The sequence below is a fragment of the Synchiropus splendidus genome, chromosome 17, assembly GCF_027744825.2.
Source record: "Synchiropus splendidus isolate RoL2022-P1 chromosome 17, RoL_Sspl_1.0, whole genome shotgun sequence".
NCBI classification, from domain to species: domain Eukaryota; kingdom Metazoa; phylum Chordata; class Actinopteri; order Syngnathiformes; family Callionymidae; genus Synchiropus; species Synchiropus splendidus.
The window spans coordinates 17970002-17995000 of NC_071350.1; the positions used below are offsets into that span (position 1 = coordinate 17970002).

The following is a 24999-nucleotide window of genomic DNA, read 5'->3' on the forward strand; positions in this document are numbered from 1 at the left end:
GCGACCTTGAAAACAGAAGAAAATAAAGGGAAAAAGCAGAACATAAATATGTGTGGTTTAAAAGGCATGTGTTGTTTTTAAAACTCAAACCTCAATGTATGGGAAAACGTGTACAAATATTTTTATATTTGCAATATTAAGTAAATCATGTTTAGGTTTTAAAACTATATTCAATAGGAATCAATTCATTAACTAAATATTATATAGAAGATTTAAAATTGTTTTAAACAGGAAATACCAATGAGAATAATGAGAAATAATAACAGGCTATTATGAATATCATCACCATAAAACATGGTGTCACAACATGTTACAAAATTAATGACAAAATACAGATGTTATACAGACACATGACCATTACTATAATCGTATTAATTATTATTATTATTCAGAAAAAATACACCCTAAAACAGCATTTGTTGCCTTAATAAACGTGAAAATAAAGATGTGCTGAGGATGTGAAGTGTGTAGCATCTGAAAAATATTTGTCTCATAATCAACAACAGAATCTTGAAGTGGCCAGAATGAAGTTTCGCAGCTCTCTCAATAGCAGACGATGAGACGGGTTGACGGGCAGAGACACATGCGAGGAGGCCACCTGCCATCGCTCGGCGACTTCCATCCACATGTAGAATTCATCGAGCAACTAGCCGTCAACAGGGCCGAGGGTGCTCAGATCATCTTCAGCGCCGTGACAGTGAGGAACGACGAGGCCGGCCAGAGCGGCCGCCACACTCTCACGCCCGATCCGCCGTTTGTCTCCGCTGCTCCAAAGAGGATCATTAGTTTGAAACTGAACCCCGACTCTGTGTGGGAAAGACAACAAAAACAAGCAGGAGGATTAAACAAGACGGAGAAAAAAAGATAAGACGAGAGCAGAAACGACAACAAAGGCTGAACCAAATTATTGTAAACGTTTGAGTTGCCATTGCAGCTTCAAGCACCAACCCTTCTCTCTCTCCTTTATCACAATTGTTTATGATGATAAGAGAATGATGTCACACAAATATCAATAGTTAAACCACTGACTGTGTCATAAAAAGTTGCGTGTTTATTGTCGCCTGGATATAGAATGATCTGTGTGGTCGAACTCAGGTCATGCTAGCCCCAAAAACTGAGGAGTAAGTGAGAGTATTTCCTCCAATTCTTATTGTACTTGAACGGATCATTGAGCATTTTTAAGACATGCAGTAGGGGAGGTGGCTGAAAAGAGGTCAAAATATGGCAGATGACAGTTTAACAATCCTGACTCCACCAGCGGACCAACATGTCTGTGTACAGCTTGTGAGGTCCCGACCTCCACCTTTCAACTAATGTCTAAAATATACAACAAACATCTGCTGAGCTCATGGAGACCACTGCACAGGCAGGAAATAAATACGGTGGAGCAGTCAGATAATCTCTTCTGGCGCAGTGAGGAAAACGTCTTCAGCACCGGACCCAGATCCAGAAACGCTCATTCACAACTTGTTTATTTGTTTGCAATCATGTAAAGCTGGGCCGAACAGACCCGGTTCTGTGCTGTGACAGAAGGCAGCCTGTGGAGAGATGACGGGTTCGAAGCGCACGGATTACTGACGCGGCCTTCAGAGGCTCGTGGGAATTATTTCTGTGTTTGGTGGATCCACGCAGAAAGTTTGGTTTTGACAGTAAATATTTGAGATTTGACTTCGTGTGTCAGAGTGCGCACCATATTGTGAGCGAAACTAAGTTTACTTTAATCTATTTAGTAGTGGAAAACGAGTTATGCTAGGCTTATATGTGATTAACTTTTCTTTTAAAGAGGTTTTTTAAGTAAAAAAAAAATGGCGCGTGACGTGACGTAATCCGGTAAACTGATCGTTACGCGCTGAAATAACGATAGCAACGTAAAATAAAGGGAGTAATTATGCAAATACCTGCTGCCGTCCATCAAATAATGAGAAGAATTAAAAAAAAAAATGTAACCCTTCATTGTTCCACCCATATATGTCTATGGTTTTACCGGCACCTTGCACTCCGTGCAATTTAAAATGTCCCACCGGAACATCGAGTAAAACAAAGGTTCCTACTGGTCAAAAGTGAACTAGGAAAAGAAGGTTTTGAATTTTTATTTTCCATGAAATTAGGAAATAAAGGGACGAATTATTTCTTCATATATTTCATAAGTATTATGCAATTTTTTGGGACTGTAGGCATCAAAAAATAGATTGAGTCTCATCCTTGCTAAAAAAATAATAATAAAATAATTGGACCATGATTTTTGAAATATATTTCTGTGCCCACCTTAATAAACCCTCGCACCTGTTCTGCAGGGGTCAGCACCGATCATAGGAGGTCTCATCGTCCAAATGACAGTTAGTGATGTTCAGCAGTGAAAATGGCTGGTGAACAGAGAGGGACTTTCTGGGACGCAGCTTTAAAAATAGCAGACATGCGCAACATTAAGTGGAAAAATGGAGGAGCCGCATTGACACGTTGTATGTTTTCTGCTGCTGTTGGCGGTGAAATGGTCCGGCGGAGTGACGGACTTGTATTTACATCCCGACACACTCTCATTTCCTCCTCCCACGGCGGGGATCTGGTTCCTCAGCGAGGGCCCATCGCTCCGGCAGAGAGGAGATGAAAGCGCAGAGGTCAGACGTGTATATTTGACCGAGAGAGCCGGGGTCAGCGCTGAGAGCTGCTGAAGATAAACCAACTGCCACATTCGTCACACTCCTGGAGCAGTTCGATAAGGCGACTGGACTCTTCAGCGCCGGAAAGTCAAGCAAAGCCAAGCAAATGTACAGTAAATAATCCGCGGATGGTGACCTCGATCAGAGCGGCCATGTGGTCCATCTCAAGGCTCAAGATGCAGTTGGAGAAGTGGCCCGAGGATTCGGTTGGGCCCAGCTTCTGTGGAGCATCAGACGGATCCAAAACACAACAAGAGTCAAGCGGCAATACTGCAGATTTGTTTAAATACTGGGGAGCTAGTCGCCATTGTCCATCATCGGGGGGGAGGGTGGTGGACACCCGGTGCACAGCGCCTGCCCACCATTTGTCTGTGGGCTTCAGGGCTCTACACTGAGTCCCAAACTCTCCAGGTTGCGATCTGTGAGTGGACTTGAACCAAAGACCTTCAGCACTGAGCTGGTGCTCAACAGGTCAAGAAAATATGGTTCTCAAAACCATCAAATGCTATGGACCCACAGCATGAACGTCCCACCCGTCCGACAGGAAGAGCCGGCGTGAGTCAGGGAAAGTGAACCCCGCAATCACAGAGCAGAGCCTCACGCTTTTGTAAATTGCACTGTTTGTAATTAATGCTGGACACAGTCGCCCCAAAATCCCCCCAAAACGTCACAGATGAGCCTCCACAGATGGTCCACATTGGCCCGGGCCTCTAGAGTTTCCCAGTGAAGGTAGATTCCCTCCATCAGTGTTTGCATTTATGAGATTTGCTGACCCCACAGAGAGCGGCGGGGGGTGGGGGTGGGGGGGCTGCTGGAGGGACCCCGCTCTCTGTTGGACCACGCCACAAACATCACCCACATGCTGCAGGAATCCAGGGAATCTGCCGGCAGATGGACGTGACTGACACTTGACTTTATCAAGGAGGAGTCTGGGCAGCGCAGGCGTGACATGACTCTGAGGGCGCCCCCTCCTGACTGGGAGTGGCGCTGCGCAACAACTGGACCATGGACCACCTCCCTCCTCACCACCTCCCGCCTCACCTCAGCTCCCTCCTCACCTCACTCCTCACCTCGCTCCACACCACCTCCCGCCTCACCTCACCTCCCTCCTCAGCTCCCTCCTTGCCTCCCTCCTCACCACCTCCCGCCTCACCTCAGCTCCCTCCTCACCACCTCCCGCCTCACCTCAGCTCCCTCCTCACCTCACTCCTCACCTCGCTCCACACCACCTCCCGCCTCACCTCAGCTCCCTCCTCACCACCTCCCGCCTCACCTCAGCTCCCTCCTCACCACCTCCCGCCTCACCTCAGCTCCCTCCTCACCTCACTCCTCACCTCGCTCCACACCACCTCCCGCCTCACCTCCCTCCTCACCACCTCCCGCCTCACCTCACCTCCCTCCTTGCCTCCCTCCTCACCACCTCCCGCCTCACCTCAGCTCCCTCCTCACCACCTCCCGCCTCACCTCAGCTCCCTCCTCACCACCTCCCGCCTCACCTCAGCTCCCTCCTCACCTCCCTCCTCAGCTCCCTCACCTCCCTCCTCACCACCTCCCGCCTCACCTCAGCTCCCTCCTCACCTCCCTCCTCACCACCTCCCGCCTCACCTCAGCTCCCTCCTCAGCTCCCTCCTCGCCTCCCTCCTCACCACCTCCCGCCTCACCTCAGCTCCCTCCTCACCTCCTCCCTCTGCCGGAACATTCCAGAGCGTAATGGCACATCCAAACCTGAGCCAAGTGTTTGCAGAGGGTCTCAGGTGATGTTGACTCTGGGTGAATGGTTACCTCCCACTGTTGTCCCGCGACAGGCCCGGCTCTTATCGGCTCCACAAACACCATTCACGGGTCAATCCGTGCAGATCATTAGTGTGCGGCCGGTTATTGATCGATTTAATGAGCGTCAGATCGATGCAGCGGCTCTGGGCTGATGCCGATGCACTGAGTAAAACCGCGTGTGTGTGTGTTCGCAGACGATGATGTGTTCTCTCATCACCAGCCGCTGCGTAACCTGCCGCCGTGTTTACGCAGCGATGATCTTCCGTGTGTTGCCTGTCATGAACCACAACCAGCGCTGCATTTTCTAAACCAACAATCTCACACTCCACCTCAACTGAAGAGTGACGGTAAATAAAAGTCCACCTCGATGGCGCAACCTCCCAAAATTGGCAACTCGCATTCCTGCCGGGTCGAGCCAAGGGTGCCGACTAACCGGGGTCAAACCCGAAAGGTCAAATGCGGGACTAAGGGGACAGACAAAGTTGTTAAGGAGATGAGTTACATGCCGTGGTATGTTTAAGCTGAGACAAGAAATTCATAATAGAAAGGGCCGATGTAATATATGTATTTTTTTTTTTTCTCATGTTTCATTTGATCTCCAAGCAGTGTATTAAGTTTAGATTAAATTAACTTAACTGAAGGATGACAATTAAAAAATAGTAAAACAAAAAAAAAACAGGCATCTTATTCTCATCTTATTCTAAATAAGATTTTAAAAAAATACATAACTAAATGAAAACTGAAGACAAAAAAAGTAATAAATAGTGAAAACATATTTTTTATGTTAAAATTTGCAAAAATGCCAAAAAGTTATTTTAAAAAAATCAAGAAAACTAAGTGAATTTTTATCACTTTTAAAAATGTATATCTTATTTCTGAAATACTTTTATTGATAAAGAAAAAGTTCAGAAGCTCATATATACAAAATTATGACACAAAGCCTGCTAACACTGCATTGTGTTAGCAGGCAAAGTTATTTAAGTTATAAAAATTAAATTAAAAAAAGGTTAAGAAGCGCATATGTAGCGTAAATATTTGATAAAGTTCCGACAAAATAAGTCAAATAAAGTTAGGCAAAACAGAAAATGGTGAACTGTATTTCAATTCTATTCTTAAATGTATTCACTTTTGGCTAAATTTGTTTCATGTTTACAAGCGTTAATATGATCACTGACATTCCTTCGCACACAAGACAACGTCTTCTTCATTTTGTTTCCTGACTTGCTGACCCTTTATTAGCCGTGAGAGAAATTAGCCGACGTGAGGCAGAAGCCCCGAACCCTGCCTCCAGGCCAGGCTGTTGACAACAGACTCATCCTCCAGTTTCCTTCTCAGACTCGCCGGGTGGAGGTGAGCGGGGAAAGTCGGGTCAGAGGAGGCTGTCTGTCAGCTGGACCAACACTTGTACACCCACATCCCGCACAAGGTGCGAAAACATGGCTGACATGTTGACACGAGCGCCGTCAGGGGGAGACGCCACTGCGGGGCATCCGGCCCGACTCCTGACTGAAACTGCTGCTGGTGCGTCACTGTTCAGCGGCGGAGGAGGGTGTGGGGGGGTCTTCAGGAAGCAGGCCTCTGGGACGACACCAGGCGTTGCGTAACTCCCCAGCAGGTCCGTGCTGTCAGCGTCGGAGTGCAAGAGCTTGTCAGTTCTCCGAGTCTCGGCCCGGGTGGGAATGTTGTCCTTATCTGATCTGCAGGAAACAATGGGCCGTCAGCGGCGGCTTGTGTACATCAGGCCTGAGCGCAGGACGAGTGGAAGTGTCAGCTTGTGTACTGAGCGGGATTAAACACCATCTGCAACCGCTGCTAAAAGCTTTCGGATATGGGCCGCTGATGTAACTGTGGAGGGAAAAGTATGTTGCAGAGGCGCAGGACTGCTGCGACACTTGACCTCACTAGCACTGCTGATACCGACTCGACTACCACTGACAGCACTTTTGCTGCTGCGATAACTACTACAACCTGGCTACCTGTGATCACTTTAGGATAACTGCAATACCTTCGCTAATACCATGAAGGGTACTACTGCTGCATCTAATACACATCTACTATACTCCTCTCTTTTAAGACTAGTACCACTACTACTGCAGTTGCTCCTAAAAATACCTTTACACACTCTGCTATAAGTACTACTCCAAGCGTAACTACTACTTTTACTTCTGTTAACTCTTCTACAGCAGCCAGTAATGATACTAGTATTACTCCTAGTACCTGTGTATCTGCAAGTGCAACAACCACTACTGTAAATATTTACTAGTACTGCGACCACCAGGATTATAGCAACAACTTTTACTGATAAATATTCACAGATAATTCTACCACAAAACTTACTAATAACTAACATTACTACTCAAACCATAAAAGCTACTACTCTTGTCTTAAACACCACTCACAATACTACTACTGTGGTATGTACTACTATCATACTTGATGCTTGGATAAAGTACTATAATCACTTTTAGAATAAACACTTCCACGGAAACTACTGCAACAAATGACTGTAGCTTCAAAAACTACTTGCATGTTGCAAGACTTGAAATAATACCCAAATATCCTCATACAAACAAGGTGGTTACCACACCTTCTTTAGTTAATACTACTTCTCCCATTTCTATTGTCATCATTACTTTGACTCTTCTGACGTCAGGGCCTCAAATACTACTGTTGTTGTTGCGACTACTACTACTGCCACCCATGACCATTGCTATTGTAACCAGTAGTACTACTACGGTCGGCTGTAGGGACGAAACACTTCGGAGGAAAGTGCTGACTGCGTGGTGAAGAGAGAAGACCTGAACCGTGGCCCTGGTCTGGATCCCAGAGGTGGCACCAGCAGTTCCACATCACCTGGAGCTGAATGTGCCGAGTCCGAGTGTGTCGTCGGCAGGAAGAGTCGGGTGCGAAGTCGGGCCTCCTCCCACTTCATCCCTCATTAGTCAGGAATTTGTTTATCCTTCGTCTGGAGCTGTGACCTGTAATGGACCACGAAGCCCTTTGGTCAACACAGGATTACCCAAGAGCCTCTCCTCAGGCCGAACACACAGGCCACTGATAACAGCCATTACCGACGGCAGTTAGCTCATTAGATCCTTGTTAATGCAGGAGGACTGGCAGGAGGGTCGGGTGAATGAATGGTGGAGGGTTTGTTGTCTCACTGCTGCGGCCGGCTCTCCAGGAAAGACTGGAGTTCCTGGTCAAACACCGCCGTTTCCTCATACTCCGGGCTTTTAGGAAGTCGGACGCACGGACCCATTTGATCGGTCGGTGACGGCTCGGGTTCTCGCTTCCTTGTTCCTCTAGTTACCGCAGGACTTTTCACCGTGTGATGGGGAAAAGTCCTGCACCTGCTGACTCAGCTCTTCTGCTGACACACAGCATCAGTATCACCGATGCTTCGCCCCAAAACCAGTTGCAAGCTTTAGGTTCACTGGTGCTTGAAGGAGAAGGGCATGGTTTCCTGCCTCATGGTTTCAGTAGGCAGTGCAGTGCACCCCTTGGTTCGGGGTTATGCTCATGAGGGTTTCCTCTGCACACTCTGATTTCCTCCCACTGGCCAAGAACAGGTTAATAGAAGTCAGAATTGTGTGTCATTGCTTTAGTGTTGTTTTTTATATTTTCACTGGGGATTTCATTTACTTGTTTTGTTGTTTACTTTATCCGTGTTTGGGCTGAAGTTGTGTTTTGCTCCAGTGTGTCATTACGTGAGGCGTTGTGTTGCTCAAGTTTGCCTGTCAAACTCCTCCACACTAGGAGGCGATGATCAACTCTCAGTAATCGCTAGCATCAAGATCACGGCCCACATTCGACGATGTGGCGGGTCAGATCCGGCCCGGGGGCCTTGAGTTGGACAACTCCCATTTATTTTTTTGTAAGTATTTAGTGAGTGAGTAGTTGGATGTTGAGGTTCATAATCAGGTTTTGCAGATCGGTGTAAGGCATCACCCCTAGTGGCAGGGAGGTGTATGGCAGTCAGGAAAGTGCAAACCTGAGTTATAAAACTGAGACATGGCCGACAGGGTAAACATGGCATTAAACCTGGATTAAGGTCGATTGAAAATGAGTGCAAACAGACTCCTGCGTTTCCGTGGAGGCGGCCGCAGCGTTTGGAAGATGCTGATGCCGTCGCAGCCCCGGTAAGCCCGAGTTTGTTATCAACTTCTGAAAACAATGAGCCGTCCCCAACGCTGAACACCAGGAGCCCAGCAACCCAGTTAAGCAGCTCCAGCTTAAGAGGTGAGCTTTAAATGATGCAGCCGTGCGCGGGGTCTCTGCACCTCTGGCTCCATTAGAGGACTTTGTGTTAATCCTGTCGGGATTCTGTCGTCCCCCGGCCGCCCCGGGCCCTCCGAGCCCGGAGAAGTGGGACAGCCCAGGGATGGTATGAAGGCTTGGAGGGAAGCCCAAACACCACCAGAGTGACTCACCGCTCTCGCAAAGAAAACACAGTCTCTCTCACACACACACACACACACGCACGCACGCACACACACACACTCTCACACACACCTGTAGCTGCTTCGCCTCGCGGCGACTCAGTCTTCGTCCGAGGACAGAAACTGGTCGGGGATTTCTGACAAAGGACGAACTTTCACTCCATTACGCTGGTTTTTATGAGCCCTGGGACGTTCAATTACGACCAACCTTAACTAGCGACGCAATTAGCATTGCAATTAAGAGCTTTAGACGTGACGGTAATTCAACACCTAATGCTGCGCAGACACCCAGCTAATCTGGCTGGAAACGACCGCCAAACGGCCTTCGAATAGAAACTATGAAAGAATCCATTTTAAAATGAAGCAGCTCGCAGGAAATGTACAAACACTCCAGCATTCGAAGGCCTGAGCCACATGTAGATTTTGTGGCTAGCTTTAGTGCTATACCACTCCTCACATCGCACTTCCTGTCTGAGAAAAGTGTTGGTGTGAAAATAGACGTTTGTGGAATTCAAAATAAATGACTGTGTTTATTATTTAGAGCCTTTATTTGACTCCAGTTTTTGAAGGCATGTGGTTCTAATCCAAGCGATAAAGAAGAAAGTCACGCCGGCTCAGCGGAGTGAAGGATCTGTTTGCTTCCAGTGAGCAACATGCTAGCTGCGTTAGCAAGATGAGCTGGAGCGCCTCTCTTCGCAAAATACAGTCAGGTTTATCGTGAATGCTACAGTGGGTATATTTAAGAATCAATAACTACTTATAGCATTATAGCAGCTGATAGCAAAATGTTAAACGAGCTAATGTGGCTAACAGTTTCCAGTAGAGGAGTTTTACTGTTTGCAATTGAATTCAGAGGCGTGTTTTGGTGAAATGAGTCGATTCAGCTTCAGTTGTAGCGACACAGAACTGAAAAATGGGTCAAAGCTCATGTTAGCATGTTGAACATGATGCTGCTAGCAGACAAGTGTAACAACAAAACCCATACTTATCTTACTATTCAGTCAGCTGCTCACAATAAAACATCAACTGGCATTTTTCTTTTCATAATCATTTCCGTTTTTCCCATTTTAACATCTCAAAGGGGGATTTTATGTATGATCTATACATCATTTTTGGGAATGTGTTTCAGGCATTTATTTATTTGCAAAAAGCATGTGGTTGAAATTCAAGTTTTCAGTCAAAACAATCTATAATAAGAGCAAATTTTAAACTGCCGTCTATCAAACACTCGCTGTGAGGCGCCATACTGAGAAATATAGCTCTCATTGGAAGCAAATTGAGTGAAAGCAGGTTGGATGTTTGCCGATGATGTGTGGCAGTTCTCGCTCGACGTGCCACCCGGTGACCTCTGACAGGGCACTGAGGGAGGAGCGGGTGGTCAAACCAGTCCGGAGAACTCCCGCCAACAGCAGAGCGTCGGCGGAGAGTAATGCACTTTTCCGCGGCCTGACGCGAAGAGTCGAACAAGTCGATGCAGTTGTGGGCGGAACGCAGGAGCGGCGAGTTATTGACGACAGAAAAATGCAGCCTGACATTTTCTAACGTTGACAAAGTTCGCTGTCATGTGGAAATAATGCATCATGAGAACCGGTGCAGCGTTAGGATCAAGAGCGTGGCCACGCTGCCATCATGTCACGGGCCGGCGGCTTGGCTTCTGCACTGGTTTACAAGCCTCCAAGTCACGGCTAACTTTCCTGTGTACACTCCTGAACCTGCCTCCTGAACAAAGCCTACAATATCTGTGGGTGCCGCTCTGTTGATGCAGGACTGCGCTGATGTCAGGAAGACTGATAGCTGCTCTTTGTCCGCGCGATTCGCCGTAATGACACAGGTTATTTATTTGCTGGCTACCATGACGACAGTCTCCAGCCCTGATGTATGAGCTCTCCGGTGACACGCAGGATTTCCGAGCGCGTGAGAGTTCGCCCAACAGGCCGAGGCAGCGTCGGCTGAGCAGAGATCTGCCGGCCGCTTTGAAGTGCTTTTCAGCGGGAGCTTATCGACGCAGGGAGATGGAAGGAGCAAAATGCTTTCTCAAAGTGTTTAGCTAACACAGCGCATGGAGGTGTATGATGCCGCTGTGATGTCAACACGGAACGTTTTCACGCAACGCTTGGCACTGTTGCCATTTAATCTATGTTTGAATCTGGCAAAGTTTGAGTGAAAAACCTCTGGTTTCATGTGTGACAAAAATGAGTGAAACCCAAGAAGAATCCAGAGTTTAAACTGGATACATGCAGGCTAGGTTAATTATACTGGGATTAGATTGGGATTAGATCTAGCCAGTGCATAAAAAACACAAGAAAAGATGAAGATTAAATACTTGATCTGGAATAACAAAAAAGTATTAACGAATCTCACTAATATCTGAGACCAAACTCGCGAGTTCTCAGTTCGCTATCGTGCCAGTGTGTGTGTGTGTGTGTGTGTGTGTGTGTACTTGCCTAACTATCCCCGCGGGGACTTATTCTTGCAAACTCACCAAGTCCAAGGCTCCATTTGAGGATCAAAACCTCAAAATAACTGGGTCATTGTAACTGGGCTTAAGGTCGGCCATTTGTTTTGGACGGTTGGGTTTAGGGGGAAAGCATGACGGCACTGAGCGGTCCCCACAAGGACAGAGTGAGAGAGTGTGTGTGTCTGTGTGTGTGTGTGTGTGTGTGTGTGTGTGTGTGTGTGTGTGTGTGAGGTACTTCCTGTATTCAATTGCTGACAGATCTTATAGAAGTAAAGTCAAGTAAAACTCAAGTATCGTAGTACTAATATTGCGTAAATATTTCAAGCATGTTGTTCATTTATTTAACATAAAAAGTCATCATTGTAATGACTTCTGATAGGAATCTATGAAGCTTATTTTAAGCATGAAAATAGTGTGAGTGTGAGTATATTTTATGCCAATTTCTCAATAAGGAAGAAAGTACCTGATATAGCAGGAGTTTCAGCCATTAACAGCGCACTCTTCACTAACAGCTTAATGTCCTTCATGCAGTTTACCCTACTTGAGACGTAAAACACTGTCAAAACTAAACGGTTCTTGTTGCCAATAATTCATCACATTTACGCCTCTGAATCAAGAGTTTCAGCTCTGCTCCTGATGAAACTGTGACTGTGATTCAGCAGCAGAGGAAGCACAGCAAAGGTTGGCGAGTGTTGTGAGAATAATACCCAGCCTGTGTGAACAGATGTTGTGAGACAGTTGAAGATAAACAGAAAGTAGTTCTGCTCCAATGAGAACAAAGGGGCCGAAATATGGACTGTAAAAATATAATCTGAGGGTTGACAAGGCAAAAACATCTTTGGGTTCATCCACCTCAAGCGGGGGGGGGGTGAGAAAGGTCACCGCAACACCGGCCCGTATATCAGCGCCGATATTGTGGTTCAGGCCCGGAGCTTCATCACAGCGCCGGGAGATGCTGGTCTGAGCCGAAGACTCTGGTCTGAAACCTCTTTGAAGTCAGGCTAATATGCCTTGTAAAATGAGGGATCCTGCACTTTGAAGTGTTGCTGACAATGTCCAGACGCAGCCGTGTGCACGTACGTGTGTGCGTGTGTGTAGAGCTGCCTCTGTCATCCCACAGTTATAAAAAGTGATGTAAACATTGGGAGAAAAGTCTTGAGGTGGAATATGTGACCGACATTCAGCAGGAAATAATTTGTGTCAAGAAGCTTGTTTTCTTTCTGTTTACTTTTAATAACTGAATGTTTGTGTTCTTCCTAATCTGCAGCTTGTTTTATGATCCACTATAAACCACGTCAGTGAATATGTTTCAGAAAAGATTGACTTAAGAAAAAAATCGATTCATTTTTTCAGTCAAGATAAAGTTTATGTTTTGAAACAATTAAAATTCCCAGGTTTCCTTTTTAAAAAGAAACACTTATACACAGCACACACAGTATTTGTATGAATGTATTTGTTTAAAAACTACCCATAGTGTTTTTTGTACAAGCACATTATTTTATGAAAATATTTATGACTGTTGTCAGAAATTAACAATACCACAAACAAGAGAAATTTGGCATCTATTTCAACTATAGGAATCATTTTACACATACATATTCATCTTTTCAACATTTTATTTTTGGAAAATTCTTCTATGAAATTTGCTGCTTTTTCATTGAAATTATTATCCAATAATGACAGAAAAATCTCAAATAGATGGTCAAATATCTATATTTTAGATGTTTTTGTTTTTTGATAAATATATATTTCAAGAATACAAAAAATTGAATTTAATAAACCACTTTTTTTTTCAAAAGAAAGGTGATGTAATGGTGTATCTTATTCATTTACTTGTGTATTAATATATTGCATGTTTCCAATAGTAGTACTCCAATACTAATGAAAAAAAGTATATTTTATTTATACATGTTTTTCATAGATCTATTTTTCATATAAAGTGGAATTTATTTAGAACAAATTGAATGACTAAAATATAAAATGTTCATGTTTTATTACCATTGAGCATACAAAAACAAAACACGATTGTCACAAAGTGCAGTCCACGGGTGAAAATGTAAATAAAACAAACCAATAAAAAAAGTGCAACGATAAAATGCATTGAGTGCAGTATGACTACAGAAATATATATTTAGAATGACTAGTTGAAGTCATGTTTACGACCTAATCTGACCCATTCCATGAAGTAGAACTAGTTAACTGGTGTTTGATAAATGTAAACAATTTTAAACACCCTCACAAAACTAAAGTTATGAACACAGCGATGCAGGAAAATCCTACATGAAACGACGGAGGAAAGAGGAAGAAAACACCCTCCAACCCAAAGCCAGTTCTATTTGGGTGATTTTACAGCCCGGCGCGTGTTAAACACACAAAGAAATCCTTTCACTGAGTAATCTGCTCAAACACGGTGAAGGAGCTTTAACAACGCATGAAAACAAAAAGACCTTCAGCTGGCCATTAAAGAGAGATAAGAGAGTTTGAACAGCCACGATATCATCCTCTTTATTGAGGGGTAGAATCACACGTTGGTGGGTGTTGCAGAGCAGGTTGGTGCGGAGGAGGTCAGGCTCCCGGTGTCGGTGACCCACTGGTCACTTCATAAGTCTTCAGCGCGTCCAGCACTTGAGCGGCTAAAGGCCCTAATGCATTCTCTTTGACCCGTCCGCTGTAAATCTTCCTCTGGCTCCAGACGTGAGCCGGAGAGAGAGAGGGAAGAGGACAAGCGGAACGCGGTGAGAAATGACCGGGACGTGTTTGAGATCCATTTAAACCGAGCTCCATTTCCCGCTTATCGATTAGCGATTGAGGCTCTAAACACTCGCTGTGCGGCCGGACGGATGTCCTCCAGGGACCGCCGTTCATGGGACACTTGTTTCATCGACTGTTCAACTGTTGCAGTACAGTATGGGCCGGCATGTTTCACCACATAATTATGCTGTAAACAGAGATTTCATGCTACATGCTAAGCTAACTCACCTCAAGAGCTTCAGTAAATTCCCTTCAGCTGAGCTGTAAAACTGGAAGAGGTTCACATTTCACCCGCACTTTCTCTATTAAAACACCTTTCTAAGACACACGAACGCAGTCAATGCTAACTGCTGAGCTAACCGCTACAACAGCTGAAGAATTTTGAGTGACAGTCAGTTTTATAGCCGAACGATGAAAGCGCAAAAGTAAGGCTTATTATTCACTTATTAGTTGCGACGCTATAATCCCCCGAATTATCATTAATAGGGCTGAAAGGCTGACGTCACAGAGGAACCTGCATTGGAGGCTGAGAAGTTTGTTTACAACATGGCCGCCAGCTCTCTGCGCTGGTCCTTTGTTAAGGTTCGTCTGTTGCACTCTGATCACGGCGCAAACGTGCTCTTTTATTAATGTCCGCACTCGACTGCTTCCGGAAAAAAAAAGAAAAACATTGGTTTGCGATTTGTCTTGTTCCAAAAGCGGAAGATAAGGCAAGAACTCTGGGTCTTGGAAGTAACAAAGAAGTGGCGCTTAGCCTGGTTAGCAGGTAAAAGACACCCAGACATGACTTTTGACGCAGTCACTCGACACATAACGGTGTTTTTACAGCATTTTATCTGAGTCAAAGCGTGTTGCGGTTCCACACATAGCATGTAGCAACACCAATGGCGTTAGCTAAGCTAGCTGAGGGCAACAAGCAAAGACAAAGGAGATCATCTGCCTTCACTTACCGGTGAGTCATTTGGAGTTTGTTGAATTTTTTTTTCGAGTTCATGACGTGCTTTGATTCAATCGTGTGTTTTGCTGCTGTTTCACGTGGTAGCGGCACTCACGTTAGCAACAACAGAAGTCGCACCTCTCTTCACGCACATGAGGATGAATCCGTTTAGATTTTTCAAGGTACCGACTTGAGATGGGGTCCAGCTACGGTCCAGCAGCGTTTTCTTTTTTATTGCATCGATATATTCCACTCTCACAGCGCCACAACCAACGTTAAATGTCAAAAACGTCTGCTGACCGTAAAAACGGCGACCGCGGGCTGCAACGCAACGTGAAAACACATGACCTTTGAAGTCCTGCACTCCGCCTGTTTACGCACAAAGCAACAATTAAGTCGCAAGCACCTGAACTTCCCGCTGACTTGTTTTGCTTTAACACTTCGACCGTGAGCGAAACAGCATGCTACAAATTGATGTCACTGAAAGTTCCCTCTGTAGCATCAGGCCAGCATCGATCCCATCTCACCCAGCCAGACGGCCGTGAAGCATTTCCGAAAAACGTGGAAGAAAACTGGAGTCTTAAGCCATTAAAATGTTTACGGCCGACATTAATGCGTCTCGGTTGGACCCGGCTCTGCCATGATGTAGTTCCCACTTTCAACTCTCCGCCGTCAACGATAAATAAAGCCGGGATTAGCAAGGGCAGTGAATGCACCACAGACAAGCACCAGTGATGTCATCGACCCAAACAGCAAACAAGATAGTGTTCGTTCATCGTAAACTGTACATTTACGGTTTGTAAAATACATGTAAATAAAAGTACTTTGCGATGGAGATGAAAATGTAAATGTACCGTTTGCTGTGGCGGTGTGTCTCAGTGTTTCCAGTTTTTCATGGGCTCCATAGTGAATAATAACAATAATCTCTCCTGTGAGGGTCGGAGTGGGTTTATATCATTATTTCCAGAAACTCCGCGCTCGACATTCCCAACATTCCCACGTTGCTCCTGACCCCTGACAGCCTTAAATTATTAACATTCCCATGTGGCTTAAACCCCCTGAACGTCGCTCACAGCTACGTTTTCTCCCAAGAAGCTGGAGATACGAGCAGAGCTATTTCTGAAGAGGTTGGTTTCCACGCTGCGTTCAGTCAAACGTGCGGCCAACAGGGGGCAGCGCTTTTCCTCGATGTCAGAATGTTCCGCGCCACAGCATCCCAGCGTTTTGAAGGAACTTCACCGTCCCCATCAGTCAGAGGCCCCGAGTGAGGAACCGCCAGTGAAGGCAAGTTTGTCTTCGTGAACGTGGCAGCTGGAGGGTTGAAGGGTCGACTTCAGTTCGCGGCTTGTAGCTCAGCCTCTTGTACCTCGCAGGAAAGCAAATCAAACTTCAGACAACTACAGCTAAGTGTATTTCCACTTACGCCACTGTTGTTCTTGGGGTCACGACAAGTACTGCAGTTTTGCTACTACCACTCCCACCTCCACTACTACTGAGCACTACTACAGTACTTTCCTCTGGAAGTTCTTCAATAGCATGACTCCTGGGAGCTTAAACAATGGAGCGACTACTGTCCAAAGTACTGACGCTACTACTGTTACTTGCTTCCTTCTTCCAGGAAAACTGTACTACGGATGTTCCTGCTAATACTGCTAACATTTCTATTGCTAACATTACATAGTCAAATACTTCCACTAACTAATCATCTACTACACCGACTTCTTTCACTGCATGCAAACATGTACACTTTACATCAACTATCGCTACTTCTACTGCTGCTTTTACTGCTGAGGCAAATATGACTGCTACTACCAAACCAACCTCAGCAAATAACACCACTAGTACTGTACTGCAACTTCAGTTGCTTCTAGTAAAACTACTTGTAATAGTGCAACTACTTCTTCTCCACTACAGTTTTTACTTGTTTGCAGCTGCTGTTCACGACTGCTAAATCGACTACTAGCACTTCCGCACACAATATAGGTACATGAGAATAGCTGAAGCTAGTAACTATTTGAAAGTATCAACACTAAGCAAAGATGCAACTAACTAGTACTGCACTACTTAATACATTGTGGTCTATACTTTTAGTACTAATAGAGCTGGCGCTACTGCTGCTACTTTTTCTCCCACTGCTAATGCTAACGCTTGTTGTGTTTCAAATAAACAAGTCAAGTTTTCCATAGATAAAAGTTCTATTAAAAAAGACAAAATGATGTTGCCACTGAATTTTTAGAAAAAGTTCTCTGTGCTGCACTTTAAGAAAATATTGTCTCACGACGTAGCATTAGCGTTGAGCTGAAGATTGACCGCGAGCGGTCGAGCAAACATCTGTAACATGTCAGCCTTCAAACAAAAGTACATCACGCTCCTTCGGTTGTCCCGCTTTCCTTGACGCACTCTTTTTTGCGGCCCTCCATAACAAACATAATGATTTTGGGTATCTGGAAGATCAAGCGAGGGTTTTGGCCCCTGCAGCTGCGCGCTGGCTGTGGTGCAGCCAAAGCAAACAACGGGGGGCTCATGCAGCCACCTCTGCCCAAACACACACCTAAGCCTCCCTGCGCTGCCCCGCTCGCTACTTCTGAACGCACAAGACAGTTTAAAAATAGAGACGGGACAAAGGTCAAATCTACAGAGGGATTTAGGGCCTTATCACTATCACGGAAGAGGCCAGCGCCGCGGCAGCCCTGAGAAAGCGCTGCTCTGCGAGCTGGAGCCTTCGTCACGCTGACAGATTCAGTGCCACTTTTCACCGTGAAAACGATTCCCAAAAACAGTTAGCAGTGAACTAAACGTCTGGATGTCATGACATCTTCTTTAATACAACTTTACTCTTGCTAGCCACGTGTCAATCAAAACACATCTGCCGCTAAACTATTGCTAATGCTAACACATGGCTAAAGGTTGCAAAAAGCCCCATTTTTTGAGAGATAAATCATGGAAAAACGTTTGAAACTGTTTTGAAACTAGCATCATTGTTCTGTACATTTTCCTGGTGTCTATCCCAGCTCCTCGGGGTGAGAGGCAGGGGACACCCCGGACCGGTCACCAGCAAAAAAAAGATGGGAAAATTAACTCCATGAAATCTACAATTTATCCACTAATTTTCTTAATCTTATTCGTTTTAAAGTTGCTGGGGCCAATCGCAGCTCCTCGGGGTGAGTGGCAGGGGACACCCTGGACAGGTCACCAACAAAAGGGGTTTCAGATCCATAACTGAGCTACAAATATTGGCTTATTTTCTTACTCTTAGTCGCCTTAGGGTGTGCAGGGGCCAAACCTAGCTACCCAGGGTGAGAGGTGGGGGTGACCCGGGACAGGTCACAAGTCCGACACGTGCATGCATGTCGGCAGACAAACACATTTTTGAGTTAAGGATCACACAAGTGGTGTGTGTTTGTAAAGTGGTTGTCCTGCGATGGAGTGGAGGCGCAGAAGCAGCAGCAGCGTTGTGAGGAGAAGGCAGTGAATTTTCCACCTCAATATTGTGACTCTTCATGTCGGTGAAAAGCAAATCTGGTGAACTTAACCTGCTCTAATTCAGTCTGAAAGTGAAGTGTACGCAGAAGTACTGGCGCAGCCGTGCGGCGAACGTAAAAACTTCCCCTGCAACAATTGCTTGTTTCTTTTTTCCCTCCATCTCGATGACAGTAAAATCCCACGCTGCTCCATTACGGAGCGGTCGAGAGCATTTGATTAAAATTGTCTGGTTCAGCGTGGAGGAAAGTGACCACAGCATATTAAATCATCCACTGGCCGTCGACTGGCGTCTTTTATGAAAAGGCCGGAGGAGCTCGTGCTAATGCAGCGCGGCTTTAGCCCCACCATGAGCAGTTAGCGGTGGCTTTATTATCACCTTGTTGTAGCTTAGCATGTGCACAGAGGCTGTACACAGAGTTATCACAGACACCCAAGCACTTAAGCCCCGGCAGAGGAAGGAAGGCTGTTCACAGGCTTGATCGAAATCTCCGTTATTTCAAGGGGAGTTTGGGGCTTTATTGTTCGCTTTCGGCCACAAAGCTGCACTCGGAGATGCTGTAGAAGGAAAACTCCGGCGCTGACCTTTAGGCCTCAATCAGAAACAGACTGGTTCAGAAGAAGAAGGAGGGGAGAATAATTTACCGCCTTTCAGGTTCCATTCCGCGGACCTGGCGGCGGAAAGAGAATCATGAGTGGAGCTCTTGTTCGGCCCAGTTCCCGATGGTCCTGATGGGTCGCCACCATTAAACCTGACGTCAGGTTCTGCCAGTGTAAACACTGGAGCCGAAACATGGAGGGAACAGCAATATGAGCTTTTACATGCTCTGTTTGGGTTCGTTTGAATAAGTTTGAGCTCTACACCACAACAGCAAAAGACGCTGACATGAAAAAGAAAACATAAATACATCCAGTATTTAATATAGATTGAAATTGTAAAAAAAAAAAAAAAAAAAAAAAAAAAAAAAAAAAAAAAGACTTTCAAAAATAACATGAGAGCAAAAACATAAACACACGCTGTCAAGGTTAAAAAAAAGAAGTTTATTTTTAGCTTGATATTCAAAGTATACCGTAGACATTTTTAAAAATATATTTGAAAAATACAAACCTGGCTTTCTGTTTTTATAAAAATAAAAAAAACATAATACACTGATATTTACAGTTATTTGCATGTGTAACTATATTTATAGCTAAAATTATTGAATAAATATATGAAAACTGCAACGACCAGACCCACAAAATGTTAGACAACCCTCTTGTTATTTGAATGTTATTCATACTTTTCATCGAACCATATTTGATTTTGACTCTCTCAAGTATAACTTTAACAATGCCGTTGGCTGGAGCACGAAGACACAAAGACGCTGAGCCCTTTTCCGTCTGCTGCGACTGAATAAATCCGAAAGCTGCTTTATTTCCAAACCATCAGATCGCGGCACAGACGCGCGCGGTGACGTCACCGCTGGATATAGCGCACAACTGGAGCGGCTCCCTTGACGTGAGACTGCGCTTGCGGCTCGGCGACTCGTCGCGGAGGCTCGTTAAAGTGGGCTCGGAGGCCCGCAGGTCTCTGCAGAAGACTTTACTCTGCAGTTTACACAGAAACCAGACGAGTCGTCGGAGCGGAGAAGAAAGAGCGGCTGGTGTCTGGAACAAGGTCGGAGCGTGAAAAGGCATCAAGTGCAATTAAGGCTGTAAAACGTGGATCTGAGACGATTCAAATCCGACACTCTTCGGCTTTAAGTCATATTCCGGAGACTTATCGTCTCCTCAGACCGCTCCGATTCTAACGCATTTATTTGTCGTGCTCCAACAAAGCCATTTTGAAGGGTCGGAAATGAAACATAATTCATATTCGTGTCAGGTTGATACTAGAAACTCTCTGTAAAATAGGTTTCTCCTTCTTCGCCCCGGGACCTGAAGATTCAAATATAAATGAATACAATACATACATGAACATTAATTTAAAAAAAAATAAAGTTTGACATGAACTTAATTCAGAGTCGATTTTTTAAAATGTTATTTTAAAAAATCTTGAAGTAAGGTTTTGGATCGTAGGAGGGAATATTTGAGAAATATTTCTAAAAATCCCGATTCCTGGTTATACTTCATTTTTATTTATTATATATTTTTTAAGTATTTGATTTATTCTTAAACCGTAAATAAACACAAAAATGCTACATGTTAAAAGTTTATTTTATTATTTTTAATATAAATTAGAATTTCTATTATAACAATAACAAAATATTTTTCCCCACCACTATATTCTATATAATTAACAATATTTTGTGAATTAAATAGAACGCGACATGGCGTTTACAGCAAGTAAGACGGACGTCATAAGAAGGTAGTATGACTGATGCACCGTCCAAGATGAAGGTGACTTTTGAGTCAACACACACATTTAAAATCATATGTGAAGGCAACACTGCAGTGTGTGTGTCCTCATTGTTCTCCTCTTAGAGATCTGACTGAAACTGCTTCCCAGCCTCCAGTTAAACCGCTTGATAAAATGTACTCGCCAAGCGCTTAAGTTCGAAACACATTTCCTGTGGTCAAGTCGATTTACAGGAGGGAAACCTGATTCATTGTTTCACCGGCTTCGCGAGAGAAAAAGAAGAAGTGAAGAGAAGAAGTGACTGGAGATCGAACCGAGCCAGAGACGTCAGTGGAGCTGAGAGACGAGGATCAGGATCGACGTGTGTGTGTGTGTGTGTGTGTGTGTGTGTGTGTGTGTGTGTGTGTGTGTGTGTGTGTGTGTGTGTGTGTGTGTGTGTGTGTGTGTGTGTGTGTGTGTGTGTGTGTGTGTGTGTGTGTGTGTGTGTGTGAGAGAGAGAGACGTGTGCTTTTTATTCTATAAATGTTGTCTATTCATCTTTAAACAATGTCTTTTAATCGAAGCACATGAACATATTTTACCACTTGGTCAGAATTGTCTTTCTTCTTAACCCTTTTGTCTGACCAACTATTTTCTGATTTTGAATAATTACATACAATTTATTTTTTCAATGTAATGAGATACGTGTTACTCATCATATATACACTGAAAGCCAAAAGAAATAAAAAAAAAAGAAATATCCGAATTACATAAGATACACATTCAGCTATTCACATTCAATGTATAGAAAGGATTCCCTTTATTCATATTTTGGAATTATATTGTTTCGCAAATATTTTAAATAGCAAAAAATGTATCAGAATGTATTGCCATGGTCAGTGGGGATCCCACCAACTATGAAAGTGCTTCGAAATAAAATAAAATAAAATATTGTGTATTTGTGAAAGCGGATTACGTTGAAATGATGCAGTACTATGTGACCACGCTTGTTTGGAAAAGCTCGTATTTGACACGACTATTAATGATGTGCGGTCGGAAAGTGTGAAAACCATTCACTCAAACTGGGGAAATTCTTTACAGAGCAATCAGGAAAACAACAGACAAATAAAGTTTGAAATTGACGCAGCAGCGAGAACACACACCGTCTGTGAGTGGGGATAATGGAGTCCCCACAGTCTCACAAACCCTGAGCTCAGGCAGCACATGTGGCCTGCTGACGTCACCGCGCGGCCCAGTCCATTTTTTTTCTTTGTTTGACACGAATTTTAACCACAATTCCAAACTAAACACTTCGGGTACTTTGGTTGGTTATTCAAGTTATTCATCAAAATTATAGCGATTCCGAATTAAGTTTCGGATCCAAGACAGAACGAATAAAATATGAGCCAAAGGGAATTTATGACTTTACGATGACGTCATCGCTGCCGCGCGGGGCTTGACACGCAGACGGTCTTCATAAGTAATATTTCAAAAGCAGACTCCACTCAGCGAATGTGATCAGATTGTTGGCCAAAAACAGTTTAGTAAATCACCCGTCAATGTTTCAATTATAGCAGAATATTTTAACAAACTCGTGAAAAGGGAAATAGTGACGTCATCACGAGTTCTTTCTTTGACTACAGGTGAATACTGACTGAACATATATTGAGATTTGTTTTAAGATAGTTCAAAAAAGGGACCCTGTTTTTAAATTTCTTTGTCTTTCAATGAACATGTCATCCGTTCCAATGGAAATAACCGTGAGTCAGTCCTTGTATCCAGTTGTATCGGGTCTTGCGGCACGTTTCCATGTCAACGCTATGCAATTTTTTGGTGCGTGTAAGATACACACATTGATAAAAAATTATTTCACTCTTCTTGTAGTTATGATCAACCGGATAAATCCCCAAAAGACAGAACAAGGACTCACCTTCTATACGAACACGTATATTGAGATATGATGTTTTTATTTTAGGGGGGGAAATTCAACAGTATTCCGTGCCTGTTTTGTGGCGGGATGGGGCCCCAGTCCAACCCCGACCGCTCCAGACTCTTTAACCCGCACCTCTTGAAACACTTGTGTAGAGCTTCCCAACAAGATTTCGGGACAGGAAACTCAGCTGGAGAAGCTCTTCCCCCCAGGAGAGACGAGCGGTTGATAAGCATCGCATCAGATAAAGGTGGACTGAAGCGCCTCGCGGAGCATCGTCTCGCTAGTCAGCACACGGCGCGGTGAGGGATTAGATGGCTATCACCAGCCGTTTCTGTCAGAGGGCTTCACACTGTTACAGTCAGAGGTGACGCTCCAGGGCGTCGCAGCTTCGGCTACTTTCTGCTCTGTGGAACCGCTTTGCTCCTCCTTCTCCACCATCATCATCATCATCATCATCATCTGCTGAGGTTACCTGAAGGTTTCTGCCTCCACTTTTCAACAGGGGCCACAGTAACCGGGTTTGGGTTCGTGGTGGTGCCGGTTTTGTTCCACCCCGAGCAGCACACAGCTTCACCGGTCGGTTCTCTGACCAGTGGAGTAGTTGACAGTCAGTCTGTCCTCATTGGTTAAACTCCGTCTGCTTCACTGGTTGGGACATAAACCTGCACCACCACGGTCCTCTGAGGACCAGATTGCCTGCCCCGGATCTACAGCACGGAGAGGAACACCGCCTGAACCACATGTCCCTCCAAACACTGAAGACCCGGCGGCTCACGTCTGTGATACTGGGGGGGAAGTGAGCCCACTGACATGACGGAGGGGAAACGGGGCGGGGCCAGCCTGACTGTAATTGGCTAGATCATTGTTGTGATTGGTCCTTGGATCTCTGCCTCGCTTTCTGATTGGCTGCGGCTGAATTCCAACAAGCTACCTCAGGGATGCCTTGTTTTTCTTTCCCCTTCAGTGTGTGTGCACCTGGTTTAGCTATACTAGTGGGGTCCAATTCTTGGCAACACACCTGCTTACTGAGGACATTATTGTGGGTCCCCACAAGGTTAAGGCTCAATTAGAGGATTGAAAGTTGAAAATAATCTAACTGGGTCTCAGTTTGGTTCGGAGTCCTGATCCATGTGTTTTGGATGGTTAGGTTCAGGGGGAGAGGCTGGGGAAAGGGTTCAGTCAAAGAAATGTCCCCACAATGACAAGTGTGTGTCCGCACTCGCGCATATGCGTGTGTTTCTCAATCTGCTTGACAGAAGTTATGATTTTAGACAGAGTAAAGAAACAGTTCATGTGAAATAGAGCAGTGAGGTTCTGCGTGTATTGAAATGAATGTTGACAATAACAGACTGTTACAAAGAGTAACTCACACTCACAAGAGCCACAGACAGCAACTGGCTAACAGTGTGAGCGTCGGCACATAAGGAGATGGGTGACGACTGTGCTGTAACACAAGATAGCGCTAACGTGGTGAGCTTACAGAGAAACTGATCGGCGGTTTCATCTTAACATGATATTGGAGCCTTATTGAAAACACTTTGCTTCACTGGAGATGAAATCCTGTTTGGCCACGCCCACTCCGCTGTGATTGGAGGGGATAGAGATGAAAATATGGAGGCGGAGTCAGCGAATGTTACGTCATATTGCGCTCGAGAAGTTTAGGAAGTAATAGCTTCACAACAATGTTGAGGGAGAATGAGTCAGGGAAGCAGGATTCGGATCAGTTGCTCTTAAGAGTGGTCAGAAGTATGAGCAAAGCTTCATGCCAAGGCAAGCTAGCAGCAGCTATAGCATTGAGCTAACGCTCAGTTAATCCAACTGAGTGTGAGATCTAGGCGCTGTTAGCGTTATCAGACTCCCTGGGTAACTTCAGTTTGAGACCCCGGGATCAGCACCAACACCCTGACTCAGCAAGCCCCACTTCAAAAATGGCACTTTTTTTTAGTGCCTTTGGGTGGAATCTTTCAAAACTGAAAGTATTTAAACAGCCAGAATGTCAGTCTCGCTCCAGAGAGATGACGTGATGCGCCGCTGCATTAAAGCACATTATTCCAGCCATATTCAAGTCTGACCCGCGTCTGGAGTGTCGGCGGTGGCGGTAATGCGGGAAAATAAGAGGGTGACTTGAGACTTCATCTCACGCTCCGCCGCTCGTAAGATGCTTAAAGCATCTTCTGTGTGTCGGAAGATGATCCGCGCTTGTTTCTGAGCGACACCACTGATCCGGGTCCAGTTCTGCTGAGGCCTGATCAGT

The 24999-nt window shown here is 45.0% G+C and overlaps 1 long non-coding RNA gene across 1 annotated transcript in view; it reads right to left on the reverse strand.

The window, feature by feature from the left end:
* Positions 1-5633: 5633 nt before the first annotated feature.
* Positions 5634-24999, reverse strand: part of LOC128748875 (uncharacterized) — a 45200-nt gene continuing 25834 nt past the window's right edge. The window contains exons 3-4 of the long non-coding RNA XR_008412855.1: positions 7284-7408; positions 5634-6127 (exon numbers count right to left, since the gene is read on the reverse strand). This is a non-coding gene — a long non-coding RNA (uncharacterized LOC128748875). The remainder of the gene's footprint in view (positions 6128-7283; positions 7409-24999) is intronic.